Raw genomic sequence first — 15,349 nt, 5'->3', positions numbered from 1 at the left:
TGATAAACATGGAAAAGAGTCTAGTGGTTGCCAGGGGTCAGGGATGGTGGTAGGTGAAAAGGGTCATTGTAAAGGGGTAACAGGAGAGAGGTCTAAGTGGTGATAGAATAATTCTGTAACTTGGTTGTGTTGGTAGGTACAGGAATCTACACTTGGGATGAAATTGCATAGAAGTATACACACACATTAACAATGTCAAGTTCCTGGTTTTGATACTGTATAATAAATATTCGCATTGGGGAGAACTGGGTGAAAGGTACATGGGTCCTTTTTGTATTAATTTGCAACTTCTTGTGACTATAATTATTTCAAAATAACAAGTTATAAAAGAGACAGATCGAAATAGATTTAAATAACAGAGTGATTAAAAATTGTGAAGATAATTGAAAGATATTGAAGAAGGAATAGGTTTTTTCTATTCCAATCTAGAGATTGGAAAACAAAAGCAATCGCTATAAGAAAAAAGGACAGTAAAAAATCTGTAAGAAAGTAATTGAAAGCAAAATGGAAACATGGCATGATTTTGAGAAAATGTTAGACTATATGAGCCAGTTTGAAAGGATATATGTACCCTAGAAAAGCCATGTTTTAATCCTAATCCCATTTTGTAAAGGCAGCTGTTTCTTCTATTCCCTATTCAGTACTATATATTTGAAACTGTAATTAGATCATCTCGCTGGAAATGTGACTCAGTCAAGAGTGGTTGTTAAACTGAATTAGGTGGAGATGTATCTCCACTCATTTGGGTGGGTATTGATTAGTTTACTGTAATCTTATAAAAGAGGAAACATTTTGGAGAATGTGAGAGATTCTGAGAGAGCAGAGAATGACATAGCCATGAGAAACAGAAAGTCCACCAGCCAGTGACCTTTGGAGATGAAGAAGGAAAACACCTCCTGGGGAGCTTCATGATATGGAAAGCCAGGAGAGAAAGCTAGCAGATGATGCTGTGTTCACCACGTCCCTTTCCAGATGAGAGGGAAACACTGACCCTGCTCGCCATGTGCCTTCTCACTTGAGAGAGAGACCCTGAACTTCCTTGGCCTTCTTGAACCAAGGCATCTTGGTTTTATTCTTAAAAAATGGGAAAATCACCTGCCTAATTGCAGATAGGCTGGCTAACAGGTTGTGGACAGATGTAGTGTGTGACGCTTCCAGGCTGGATCATTTATTTGCTGGTATATGGCAGTCTGAGAGCTCTTTCCCTGTTGTTATACATATGGAATGCATGTGTTGATAGATGCTAAAGATATACAGCAATACATGACATAGGTCTTTTCTTCATAAACTTGTATTTAAATAACACAAGGAAGAAAGTGTGGCGTTATTTGTTAGAATAGCATAATGTAACCCATTCACATAGATTATTTGAATGAGTTCTGTATCAGGAGATTGAAAGGGACACTACTGGTGATTACATTAGTTCACCAGTCATAAAGTGTGACTGTCTAGAGCAAAGCAGGATGTCTGGCTGCCTTAAGTACATGCTAAATAAAAGTAGACGTGTTGAGGGTGCACGGGTGGTTCAGTGGCAGAATGCATGCCTTCCATGTGGGAGACCTGGGTTTGATTCCTGGACCATGCACCTAAAAAAAATAGAGGTGTTGAAGACTTCTGACCACTAAGAAGCTCTCCAAGAACGCTCTTTGATGGTATGTTGGTATGTAGTTAAAACCACAGCAGATTGCGCAAGCTTTAGATCATAAGCTATGATAGTTTGGTCATAGAGGATATAAATCTCAGTTTAAAAATTTAGATGAGCCAAGAATTTTCAATTTCTTTACATTTTTTTCTGGTCTAATTTTGAACCTGAGGTGGTATGGGACTGATGAAAAGTTTTAATTTGAATTACATTTTTAGGTCTCCTGTCTCCAGGATGGTTAGAATTTTCTGGAGCTTATATGTGGTCAAATCACTGGGGGAAGTTCAAACCATCCCTTCACAGTGATTATTGTCCCAGCTGGGTGGATCCTACTTCTGGTGGCTCTGATGATTCCATTCTTTGTGGAATGAGAAATGTGGTGAAGCTTCAAACTCTAGTCAAAAAATTCAGTTTTCTAGGTATATTGTATAGTCATTTCCTTAGAGGTTTTGCCACCTGCCTGGAGGCACAGCTCAGTAAGGAGATTTTTGTTTTGTTTCACTACTCATTGGACTCAGAGTTCTTTCTTCCATTTCAAGAATTTGGGTATGGTTGGGGGGTTCTTGCAATATAAGCAAAGTCTGCTTTCTGCACTGCCAAAAACTTGACTAAAGTAAGGAATTGCAGAACTTGGCTACCTGCTAAGATGGATTAAGGGAAAATGCAAACATGTACAATGAAAAATAAACTAACAACTCAGAGATTTATTTCACCCCTCTGCCTTTTATTTGGAAACTGAGGGATGCTAAAATACATAAAGCCCTGCTGCCTAAAACAACATAGTTGTAGCTTACTACTGAGGCCAACAATTTAAGTAACACAATGTCATTATTTAATTTCATCATCAGAATTTTAGGTTGAGCTTTTAAGAGTAGTCTATATACAAATACTCTGAGAGGGAAATCAAGGAGATTTAACATTGAAGCACCTTCGCATAGTTTGCTTTATCAAATGGTCTTTCTAACATGGTACTGAGTCCTGGTTCCAGTGGGGCACATGGCAGAGAAGCAGAGGAAAGACTGGGTCATAGAACAACGGAGAAGGGGAGGTCTGAAGACCTATTGAGGGCCACCTCCACAGCTGCAGGCAGCATGAGGGCACTCTGTACTGAAGTTACCTAAAAGGAGAGTAGCTAGCTACAGTACACTCTGTTCATGCTATTCTGATTTATTACTGGTCCTGGCAGCAGAGACAGTGGAAGCAGAACAATCCAACCACTTGTGTTCTTTGGCCTGCATTTATCATTTAGCTGTGACCTTTAAATTGGGCAACACCCAATTCTTTTCCAGAGTGCCTGGTGTAGACTAGACTCTGTAAATCTCTCCTTGGCAGGACACAGAATTTAAACCACATTCTGATTTATCTACTATTTTGCTAAAAGGAATTTGTAACTTATGTCAAGGCTTTGTTTCAAGATTTTTCATTTAAGTCTCTGTTTTGCCCTGATAATGGATTTATTATCACATCCCCTATTTCTAATATTATTTTTAGAAAATTATTTCATTTAGTGGGATTTTAAAAAAATATTCTACTTGAAGACTAGTTTGTTCTACTCAATTCTTCATAATTACTGTATTCAAGATTATCAACCAATTTAGAGCAGGAAGAACCTATAAATACCAGCTATCACTTCTGCACCTGGATTCATCATTGTGGTTCCGTTACCTGAAAAAGATAGGTTTATTGAGCAAGGAATTTATCATCTTTATTTCAGTATTCAAATGCATGGCTTTTTTTTTTTTTTTAAGTAAACAGAGTAACTTCATATAAATTATCAATCACTGAGGCAGACTCTCAGACAGTAATAATCATGTACAATATAATTTTTAGTTCTAAGATGGATGCTGGAGTCAATTACACATAAACACTAATTACATATAAATAAACCATAAATAAATTGTAATTGAAGTGTAGTCATAGTTCACATTTCTAGGCTTAGCTCCTATTATATTTTTTGCATTGTGTTCTAGTTAAATCAAATTAGTCCCTGTTCATTGATAATGCATAATGGATTATCTATTTTATTTCCTATCCTTGAAATGACCATTCTCTTCATCGTTGCAATGCAAAAATTCCATTTACATTTTAAATAGATTCAAATTTGACTTCTGGAGTACTTCTATGATCTTCAGTTAGAAGTATTAGCATTCTATTTGTATTGCATGTGTTTATATCATGGGTTGCTTTCTTTCTTGTATTATCTAAATATAAGTTTATGAGGAAAAGCTCTATGTCATACATTGCTGTATATCTTCAGCATCTATTATAGTGTCTCAGAAAATGTTCATTGGTTTGCTAAAAATTATTAATTTTATGTTTTTGTTAGATATCTAACATTTTAAAATATTTTTATTTAGTTTTGGTGCTTCTAGTTTGCAAGCACAATTCTTCGTGAAGGAAAAGTATCTATATAGATTAAAAACCATATTATAATAATTTTAATTTTAGAGTTAAGTTCCTAAAGGCATATTTTCTTTACTGTAGACAATGACTTAGAAATGCTTATTTTCCTAAAAGGAATTCCTTTTGCTGATATCATATTCCTTTTTATTGGAAGTGTGTTTTCAATATCAAATGTACTATAATTTCCAGGTTACAATTAATGCTCCATTCATCTGTCATACATTGGGAACTGACCAGATAACTTCTAAGGTAATACTCAGTTCTAAGATTCTATGTACCAGTATCCAATAATTTCATCTTCTGTTTTATATGCACTTGTATAAAATAAGGGCTCCAAGACAGGGGCCTTTCCTGACTTACTGACTGCTGCATCCCCCAGGCCCAGCACTGTCTTGCACATACACCACCTTAATAAACAGTTATTAAATGAGTGAATGAACAAAGGGTAGCACTCATCCTTCCTATCTCAGACACTAATGCATTATGGAAATTCTACCCAACACTTTTTGGTGGAAGACCTACTTTGAGAAGGGCACTGTGCTAGGCTCTAGGTCCCATTAAGCTTCTCATAATCTATTTGGAAGGGTTTGTCAACAACACAAATTAAATGTGAATACAGCTCTAAAAGAAGTTAAAAGCAAGATTATATAGGAAAGGTTATATAAAAGGATGAAGATAGGGGAATTTGTCCTATATGAACTTTATTATATGGAGTGTGGGAGGAATGGAAATTTAAAATTTTCTTTCCCTTTGTTCACCTCCCCTCCCCCTCTCCAGACTTTTCCTCCCTTTCTCTTCCTTCTACTTCTTAGCAGAAATGTAACAATAATTCCTGTGGAAATAATGTATAGTAAACATACAAATGAGTGTATTTCTTGGATACCCCGTCTCCCAATTCATGGGTAAAGATTAATCTTAACAAATTTGAATGTTGTATGACATTACTTTTCAGGTTTATGATAGAAGTTTGTTATTATGCAGTTCTCTGGAAGAAGTCTTGGTATGAAAAAAAAAAAAAATCTAAACACAAATCTGAATCCAGATCCAAGATGAAAGTTAGAGTTCTCTTGACTATTAATGATCTCTGAAAATGGAGTAATTTACTTTTTCTATTTGCTAGTGTTGAATATCCATGAGAGAGAAGAGATAATAAGAAATTGGAAAAAAACAAGGGGAGAGAAAGAGACAGGTTTTCACAGCTATAGAGTACCTTAAATACTTTCTTAAATAATATGTTTAATGCTGTTTTGTTAATAAAATAACTTCTTTTATAGCTATTATTTTAAAAGCTTAATATATATATAGTAATGACATATAGTTAGCAAGTTATGGTAACTGCTTCCCAGAACTGCTATTCTAATGAAAAAGAGGGGAAAAATCTTCACATTTAAGTTCCAGAAAGCAACCTTTTGCAAAATTTGAAGCTGAGATATAATGTAAATACTCATCATAGAGAAATGCTTTTACCTTGTACTTTCAATCTATTTTAAAAGGAGGCAAAATCTGATATGTGGAGAGAAAGCAGGTTCAGGGCAAGAGAAAAAGTAAGCAAAGATAACCACATAGAGTTTTAAGGGTTCCTAATAGATTATACTCATTATATGATTTTACAGTTGTTTAGGATGAAGCAATTAAAGTTACTACATATCTTCAAGTTTATATACCAATATCTTTTTCACAAACTTCTTAGACTTCTGATAGAATCTCTCACATTATTTCATAAATATAATTTCCTTCTCCCTTTTATTTAATCCACCAAATCCTATGACATATCAATTTACTTTTTAATAGAATGGATATTACCCATCACTTACAATAACATTTGGCTAATTAACATTACATTAATATAAATGCAACCAGTAAGCCTTATGAGGTCTTAATTTAGGTGACAAAAGGGCTATCTGTATATTTTCTTTGAGCATGGTGACTTTTAAAAACTCTTCAGCCAGCTGAAGAGAGAAAGAAGTGATGTAGAATCAGTAGTAGCTAAGATCCATTACCAGGTATGAGACCTAAAACAACAGCCAGTCTTTTAAATGTCATTGATACTTTAATACATTGTCAGGTGAAATAAATACGATACATAAACCTGCAGGTACCACAACAATAAAACACATATATGTATATATATGTATACATAATGGCTTAAACTTATTTGAGACTAAATTTGAAATTATATCTAATTGGATGTAGTCTACACAAATAGGGTTCATTTTTTAATATTAAATAGGACAGGAATTTCTGAAGTACTCACAGCAAAATGGGGTCAAATGACTTTGGGAAAGCATAATTTTATTTTCAGTTGCATATGCAATCCCTTAACTATATAGATTTGAATGATTATTGAATTTGAAAAGTTATAAACAACATTTTAAAAATTAAACTTTTATGCTGTTGTTGTCAGGGAATACTTTTCTTGGTGGGAGATGGTAGGAAACAGGTGAGTGTATAAATTGCTTGTTTCAGAAGAGCTGAATCCTTTCAGGTTCCAGGTTTTTTTTTTAAAGATTTTTATTCTAAAGTAACTTTGCATAAAATTTGCCATAGTTTTTAAAAGTATTTGGAAGTTTCAGATAGTATAGAAGAACTATGCTACTGGAGCTGCTGATTAACTTGGATTTCTAGTTGGGCAATTTCAGAGGGCCAAAAAAAAAAAATCCAACAACAAACTCAAATAGTAGCAACTAAAGGTTAAGGTCCACTAAAAGCAGCAGTGATGCAAAATGTAGGGCAAATTTCCAATGTGAAATGGATTGCTTGTGTAGTCTTTTCTGCCCCATCCACAAACACAAATAGCATCTTTGTAAACAAAATAGCAACAAAATAACAACATGCTGTGGCTTAAAGGAGTGAGAGAGGCTTCACAGAGGAAGAAATAGTGGAGCAGGTCCTTGAAGAATAAGCACAATGTCCTTAGACAAGAGATGGTATAACTGACATTGGGAATACTAGGGATGGGATATTGTTTTATTTTTCACTAAAAGAAGCCTGTTTTCTACCAAATTTATATGTGAACTTGTGTATTATAGACAAAAATAATGTACTAAAAAGTATGTTTCGTGGTTTGAACCAATGGTTCTCAAACTTTACATTAGAATCACCTAGAGAGCTTGTTAAACGGAGTAGGGGCCCTACAAATTTGCATTACTAGTAAGTCCTCTAGTGATTTGATTCCACTGATCCTGGATTACTCTTTAGGAACCACTGGTTTCAATGATGTCTTTTTAGCTTTTTTTCTAGAGGACAGCAAGTCTTAGGCTGCATAGAGCTGATAATTGAATTTTGTCTATAGTGTTTCTCAATATATTAAATAATAACACATGACAACAGTGGAAAACAATACCAAGGAGTTATCTTGTAATGAAAAAAAGTGCTAATGGCTATAGATGAAGGTTGTCAGTAAAAGCCATAAGATCCCCTCTTGTCTCTATTAAGATGGCTTTCAATTTCCTCACTATCTCAATTTATATATATAAATTATACAGGTTACCATTTTTCTGATCTTAAGCTTTCTCCTTCATTTTCAAACTCTAGTTCTACTCTAAAAACACTACCATCTTCCCAACCAATTAAATTTGTTTTTTAAAATCAATAAGGAAATATTGATATTTTTGCCTTTCAAGCAGGAAAAAAAAATAAGTATAGTGAAATTAATTCTCTTTTAGAGAGGAACTTTCTGATTTTATTATTGTTTTTTGAGGGTCAGGGTGGTAGACTTGCAATGGTACTGAAAATAGTATGTGGGAAAAAAAATTGCAGAATATCAGTTCCATATTTAGTAGGATTTTAGCTGGGTTTTCCCTAGACATTGCAGTTCAAAAGAGAGACAGGAGGAAATCCTTTGAGGTTTTAGACCAGACTGGGCTCTATAACCATAACCATGGCCTATAAGGCAACACAGGTGTAGGCAAATAACTAAGTAACTGAAGGCTAGTCTGGGTAACAAGTGTAGATCTCCAGTTCTGAGACTGAGGAAAACATGAGACCATCTAACTGCCACACCTATGAGAAATGTGAACTCCTAGGGTGGTGAGAGTAGTTTGTATGTTGAATTCAAACCAGCTTAATAAGCACTGATTGAATACCTTTATGTATTACAGCTGAACTAAAGCGTCAATGAGTAATGTCACCACACTTAGGGAATTTTCTGCTTAATAATAAAACCAAAGCAAACTGGTATGATGAATCATTATAGCAAACGTTACCGCTGTTGCCAGAGCCAGACTTGCCTGCAACAGTGGACCAAGAACTCTAGAAATAAACTGTCTGTGGGCTATGTAAATTAATAAATGTCTAAATAAATCTCTAAATAATAATAGTTGACAGAATAGTTTCAATATGTATCCATTCAATAAATGCCAAGTACTAATGTTGTAGCAGACATTGTATTAGGCCCTGTAAAGCAACACAGCAGGCATACGTCCAGCCTTCATCCATTACACACTAGTACAGAAGAGGGACACACAAGAGAAAAATTGTAAACAAAAAGTGTTAACTGGGGACATCATCAGAAATGATCTGAACGTGTAGATGGGGTGGCACCATAAAGCCTGATTCTCAGGAAGAGAACTGATGGCTTATTTGTTGTTTACTTACCACAAGAATAGCACTCAGTCCTACCTATTAACAAAGTATTTACTAATAGTTATATTAAAAACTTGTGTTCAACTTCAATGCAGTAGAGGAAGTACAGGGAGAAAAAAGGTAGAACTCTGAAAACTTCCAATAGCAGAAAGAAAAAAGCAAAGAACATAGGTAAAGAAATCAAGGAGAGAGAGAGAAAAAAAGATGTAATAGTTATTTAATGATCTCAATTATTTTCCTAAGGTAGTCAATGATTTCTACTCATATTGCTTGTGGTAAAATAGATATTTTCACGTGCTAAAATTTCTGCTTGGGACTGCAGAAAGCTAATCCTGTTCGGTTGTCACATGATGCCCCCACAGTTGGGCGTGCCTTCAGACCCGGCAGAGAGCTAAAGCAGCAGCTGACAGACTTAACGAATTCGTGACCCACCGCTGTACTCGAGGGCATTCAGAGATTCTATAAAGTACAGACAGTCTACACAGATCCACTGGATATGAATTCATACCTTAAAGCCAAATAAAGTGAAGTTACTGACTTGAAGGGCAGGTACTCTTAGCAATTTTGTTCTTGTTTGCAAGTTATTTCGTGATTTCAGCTTCGACTTTGCCTGTTCTTCTCGCCTGAATACGTTATATACTTTTGCACCCAACTATAGAGTAGCCCACAATCACGGTCCACAAACTTTAAAATCAAAACCAAATAGAGCTTAAGCAATGCCAAAGAATTGTGCTCAACCCTTCCAGTGGTTGGCGGGGATCACACAGTGAAATATGACGAGTTAGCAGGAAAGCAGGATCCGTGGCACGTAAATTACAGAATCTAGGAAAAACATAACGCCTGCTCTGCGTACTAAAACTCACTGAGAACATGCAGTTCGCTACGACTCTTCAAAGTGTGAACAGCGTGTTTACTGAATTGATTCATCAGAGGGAGCAGTTTCCCAGATCGCCTGACCCTACGTTCCCTGTCCTCTTCTCAAATCCCCATGCCTTTTCCTCAAAATCCTTTCCTGCCGGCCAACAGAAACTTGCTTGGCACAACGTCTTCACCTATACTGAGTCTTCAGTTTCTTGCAGGAAGTACAAATCCAAGCGGTGAAGAAAACCAGCGCGTTCCCGAGATGGTCCCAAAGGCTCCTGAAAGTGCAAGGCCTGAGGAGGCGTCTGACTCTAAGGGGACGCCTTAAAACGGCGCAATTTGAAGCAAAATCCTTGGCTATTCCGATAAATCAGCGAGCAACCTCCACACAAGTTTCTGTCGTTACCCTGCCAGGGTCGCCACCAAACCAGAGAAGCCGCCCTTGAGGATACAGAACACCACGTGACCCTCTACCCGAGCGCGACGCGGACCCCACGCCACTCGGCATGACTCCTATACCGCAGATCTCCTCAGGGCGGGACCCTTCACAGGCAGCCTCCCAGCACCAACCCCCTCGCACCAGCTCGGCTCACGCGCACCCAGACACCGGGAAAGAGAGCGAGTAAGCTGACGCTCTGCTCTCGCGGGATCTCCTCCCACGGCTGCCCTGTCCCGGTCGTCGTCAGGCCTCGCGTTGTTTGGGCTGGGGGGCGGGGCGAGCCCGAAGGGGGCGTGCCCAGGCCATTCTGTTTTGGGCGTCCTCAGCCTAGCGGCCCTCGTGCCCGCTGTGGTCTGCGCATGCCCAGCTCCCCGACGGCCCTTAGGCCGCGACGGTCGGGTTTTCCCCGCGGCTCGGGCCCGCCCCTCCCCCGGCGGCGAGGCAGTGTTGTCTCGGAGGTGGGCTGCCGGCTGCCGCCTAGCCCGCGGAGCCCCAGCGCTTGGACTTGCGTGCAGCTCGGCTGGCCTGACCGACCGCCCCGCCGACCGCCGCAGGTAACCATTCCGCGGACCCGGGTCTTGCTGGTCGGGGCGGCCGGGGTGCCGCCCGGGGCCGGGGGCGCCTGCGAGGACCGGAGGACTGAGGGTCGGGTATTGAGGGGAGCCTAGGGACTGACCGAGGATCGGGAGCCGAGGGGGACTGAAGGGCCGACGGTCGGGGGCTGAGGGGGTCGGGCGAGAGCTTGGGCGCCGGCGCCGCGTCCTCGGGCCCAGCCTGAGGCTCGGACCCAGCCTGAGGCTCGGACCCGGGGCTCGGGGACCACTGACTGCCGGATGCTACCTCGACAGTCGCGCGCCGGCCCCTTAGGACCTTTTCACATCCACCCGGCGACTTTCTCTTGTTTTGATTTTAAAGGAAGAGACTCAAACCTACGTAGGCTCTGGGAAGCCTTGGGGGCTGGGACTGGAAGAGATTTAAGAGGTTAGAGAAGGGCGCTAACCTTTACTTTCTTTTTGTTTGAGTGCCTGCTGCTGTTTGTGGTCAGTGCGGTGCGGGTCCTGGTACTTAGGTACTTCCAAAACTCCCGCAGGGAGGACTTGAGTTGTGAGCCAGAAGGAGTAATTTTACAAATTCAACTTTTTTTTTTTTTTAACTTTTATTACTGTGTTTTGTGTGACCCTTTTTTAAAATGGAGTAATAGCACCTGTTTTTAAAATTACAAATCAAAAGGAATGGTGTACGTAGGAGAAAGTATGCTTTTAGCAATAATTATTTTTCTCCGGTTGTTATTTTAAAATTACTGAAGTACTGCGGGCTCTTTAAAAAAAAATTAAGAAGTCAAACGATAAAGGTATCTTCTCCTCTTCTCTCCACACATTTCCCCTTCTTACTACCCAGAGTAACCAGTCTTCAGAAGCGGTGTGTAGCCATTCAGATATTGCTCTGTGCATTCGATGATTGTTTTAAAAACAAAATTGAGGTCATATATACCATATCGTTTTATTAGCAAACAATACATAAGGGATCTGCCTCCATTTCATTACACACCTCATTCTTTTTAAAGGCTAGTTATCTATGTGTTTAATTCTTTGTTGCTGAACGCTGTCTCCAGTTTTTCAATAATCAGTAGCTTTTAAAAAAAGAGCTACAAACCAATACTTGGTGTGGTAAAGCTTTCAGAATGTGGAAAGCCTGAGGTGAATCCCTTCATATTAAGTAAGTTGAGTAACATGTTTACAGAGAGCTTAGTAGTAGTTTATGTGAGGCTTGTGTGACTTCATAAAGCAGGCTACCAAAATAGTTTTTTTTTTGCTTGCCTTTTCAAAGTAAATTTAAATTCCTTAGGGTCGGTTGAAAAAGAAACATGAACTGGCTGACATGTGAAGAGGAGGTAAGGCAGGAGGCCAAAGGCCCATTAGTTTGTATTTCAGACAACAACAAAAAAGCAGCCAGGGATTAAATATTTTGATAAGTAAACCATGGGGAGTAAGCTGCAGTAGAAGGATGATATTAGACTGCTTACTATTAAATAAAAAGGCTAGTAAATCCCTAATTACATTGTGTGTTTTTCTGTGTGAAAGAGCTGGAGGCTTTGCAGATTTAATCACCCACTTGGATTTATTAAAAATGTACTATGTTTTCATCTTGATGCTAGTCTTTAGGGAAAGCATAGAACTGAGTAATAGAATCATAAAGAACAGTCTGGTTTTTAAACATGTGTAGCCTGAAATCTTAGCCTAAGTTTTGTGGCATTTTATTATTTGGGGAATGGTGTTTAAAACAAGCCAGAAATATCCATGGCATTTTAGTTATTCTTGTTGTAGTAATAAGCTCTCTCTTATGTATTTCTCACAACGATGTAATTCTCCCTATACTGTAGATTAATAAACAGAGACTCTGAAAAGTAACTGAATTGCTTAAGATTCCATTGGCTCTTTAGTGGTCGCCCTTGCAGTTAGACTCAGGATACTTAATCCAAGAAACTGTGTTTCCTACTCTGTCATGTTACCTCCCATTAGTGAACACTGCTTTACACAATTGACTTTTAGAGTTTTCTCCTCCTCTTTGAGATGTTTCTCAAAAATGGAGATATGAATATAATCGTGTGGTTTGAAAAATTGTCTGAAGGATAAGTAGTGAAATTATAATGGGATCATTTTAGATGAGGTTTCTGGTAGGTAGTACATTAAAATATTGAACTCCTTGCTCTGATGCTGTTAAGAAGATGAGGGATTGTATTAATCACTCTCTCAGTACTTTGGTAATTTAGATCATAATAAATTGTAACTCTCACAGGTGCTTATTCCTTACAAAGTTGGATGGATCTCATTTCATTAACGTTATTTTTATGAACCCAATTGAGTGCTTTTTAAACTAATATGCTAAAAAGAATACAAAGAGAGCCTTAACGAGTCTAAAAAGATTAAAATTTGCTTATTTCACTTTTGGTATTTTATAGTCCCTTAAAAATGCACTATGACAGACAACTTAATAGACTATGTGTCATAATATTATGGTATATTTGTCTGTTTTAGTTTCCCAGCAGATGTGACAACTGTGTAGTTTAAAGAAATATGGCAAATAATGAAGTTCATGAAGTATGATCAGTAGTTTGTATTTAAGAATAAACCGACATATAGGAAAATATTTGAGTTTTTATTCTTGGCAATTAAGTATGGTAACTGGATTCATAATCTAACTGGATTCATAATCTAAGTGGTATATCTACTGTTGATTTTCTCTGGGATCACTTACACTGGGTGTGAATGGGTTTTTATAGTTGTGGAATATAGCAATTTTTGGTGCCAGAAAGATCTCGTTAGAATGAATTATGATATATTGGCCTTCAGCTTTTGGGGGAAGGAGGTGTGGGGGGGAGGGGAATCAAATGCTCTGTGTGTGTGTGTGTGTGTGTGTGTGTGTGTGTGCGCACATTCTTAAAAATGAGAGATCTTATTGCTAATAGGAAGAAATAGAAAGCTTATTTTCCAATTTAACTGGAAAACCCTTTTGTGGACATATATTCACAAGTAACCAGAAATAAATCAGCTGTTTAAGTCCTGTGAATGATTTAAAAAATGAATTCTTGAGTTTAAGGTCTAGTTGGGATTTTAAAGCACATTTGTATAGAATAACCAATGTGAAATTGCATAAAGGACATGTTCTCTGATAGTCCTGTTTCCTCTGCCTGTGTTGCTCTCCTGATGGATGGAAAACTCATGTTCAGGCCTCAGCTCAAGTCATCTTCCTTCTCTGTAGCCCTTCCCGGCTACTCCTCTTACTACTGGTTGTACCTTCTAGTCAGTATACTGTGGTGTTGCAACTTCTCATGTTTGTCTTCTTACTAGACTGTAAGTTTATTGAGGAGACCCTGTTCATCTTTTCATGAAGTAGGAAAATCTTTGGCAGCAAGTGGGCATTAGCATATACTTGCTGAGTAAACACTTTGTGAAGATTTTATGATCAAGGTGAGATCTAAGCTGTATTAATTTGAATATACTTACTTTGGGTTGATAATTGCTTAGTTGTTGACCATAGGAAAAAGGAGGTGTTGTGGACAGAACCTGCCACTAGCCATTGACCTTCAGTTTCCTCATCTGTAAAACAAAGGGAGGTAGCATTAGACAATGTATTCAGTGAGGACCCGTGCCACTACTGCTGCCATCGCACAACTCAGTCTTTACCATCAGAATTATGGTCTACTGGGGGAAACGATCTCTGATCTATTCCCGGTTTCATAAATATTATATATAAAGGAGGTAAATGAAAGGGAATAGATGACTTTGCTCGGTTAGGGAATGGAGAGGGAGAGAGTTGCAGACAAGCAAAGATCTCCTTTATTTCCCTTTTTTAAGAGTGCGGGAAGCAGGAGTAGCTAATTAAGGTAAAGGAAGGCACAAAAGAGGGGAAAAGCTGAGAATTAGCTGTTAAGGTAGATAAAGGAAGAGGGTTTTCTGAAAGAGTGCGTGAACAGGAGAGTCAAATATGTAGATGGATGTCTGGGAAGATGAGAACTTAAAAAAGCTATTATACTTTTTGAGCTTTGAGATACTCAGAAAATACCTAATTTTAATTATTACCTCTTAGCTGTGTCCTGCTGAGAGTTGAGTTGGAATAATTAACACTTTTCCATAACTTGCAGGCTCTTATAAACCTTCTATAATAATCACATTTTCGTAAATCAATTCAGATTATAATCTAGAGTTATAATGAGCATCTGAAGAACTGTGGAATATGAAGTATTATAAAATCCTTTCTTCTTCTCTGTGGAAGAAGACCTCCAGTTCTTTCTTTTCACTGCTTTTGCTCATTTTCTCATCTCACCTTTTAAATACTGGTGTTACTTTGGGATTAGTTCTCATCTCCCTCTTCAGTACTTTATTCTTTCCTTTGCTGATCCATGTAATCCTATGGTTTCAGCTGTTCATTCTCCCTCTGCTTAATTTCCCAATTCTACATCACCAACCTCGCTTTCTTTCTTATGCTTCAGACTCACCTTTTCTTTTCTCCTTGATAAACTCTTTACCTGGTTGTCATATTGTTATTGTGAATCAATATATTCAGAAATCAACTCCCTTTCCTTTGCAAACTTGATGTTTGTTCCGTTATTTCACTGTTTATATTAATGATCATAACATTCTCTTAGTCATCTAGGTTCAAAATAAAAAAGTCACCTTTGATTCTTTACTCTTCTTCAGAAATAATTTTTGTCATTTTATCTGCATTGTGCTTTCTGATTTTCCTGCTTCCTTTCCATTCTTCTAGCAACCGTGCATTTTAAATATTTTGCCTCAGTGGTTATTAGCAAGATATAGCTCTAGTTTTTATGTCTTACCATTCAGGATGCAAACTGCTACCAAATTCATTGTCCTAAATAAAGCCCTGATCATGTTGTTTTCCTTGCCTGATGACAGAAACAA

General features: G+C 38.0%; 1 protein-coding gene and 1 long non-coding RNA gene across 5 annotated transcripts in view; one reads left to right on the top strand and one right to left on the bottom strand.

The window, feature by feature from the left end:
- LOC143688617 (uncharacterized) overlaps positions 1-10,151 on the bottom strand; it is a 46,200-nt gene extending 36,049 nt beyond the window's left edge. Inside the window, exon 1 of the long non-coding RNA XR_013178171.1 lies at positions 9,138-10,151. This is a non-coding gene — a long non-coding RNA (uncharacterized LOC143688617). The remainder of the gene's footprint in view (positions 1-9,137) is intronic.
- Positions 10,152-10,271: 120 nt separating this feature from the next.
- The window catches only part of PCMTD1 (protein-L-isoaspartate (D-aspartate) O-methyltransferase domain containing 1), a 100,773-nt gene continuing 95,695 nt past the window's right edge, over positions 10,272-15,349 (top strand). The window contains exon 1 of one of the 4 annotated variants that reach the window (XM_077166745.1): positions 10,272-10,483. The gene's annotated coding sequence lies outside the window, so the exon portion shown is untranslated. Of the gene's footprint in view, positions 10,484-10,777; positions 11,821-15,349 lie in introns of those variants that run through there. The other 3 variants (XM_077166741.1, XM_077166743.1, XM_077166742.1) reach the window with 3 other exon arrangements.

This window comes from Tamandua tetradactyla, chromosome 6, assembly GCF_023851605.1.
Source record: "Tamandua tetradactyla isolate mTamTet1 chromosome 6, mTamTet1.pri, whole genome shotgun sequence".
In the NCBI taxonomy this organism is placed as follows: domain Eukaryota; kingdom Metazoa; phylum Chordata; class Mammalia; order Pilosa; family Myrmecophagidae; genus Tamandua; species Tamandua tetradactyla.
Note: the sequence above shows the minus strand (reverse complement) of the source record. Positions and strands in the feature narration are given on the sequence as shown.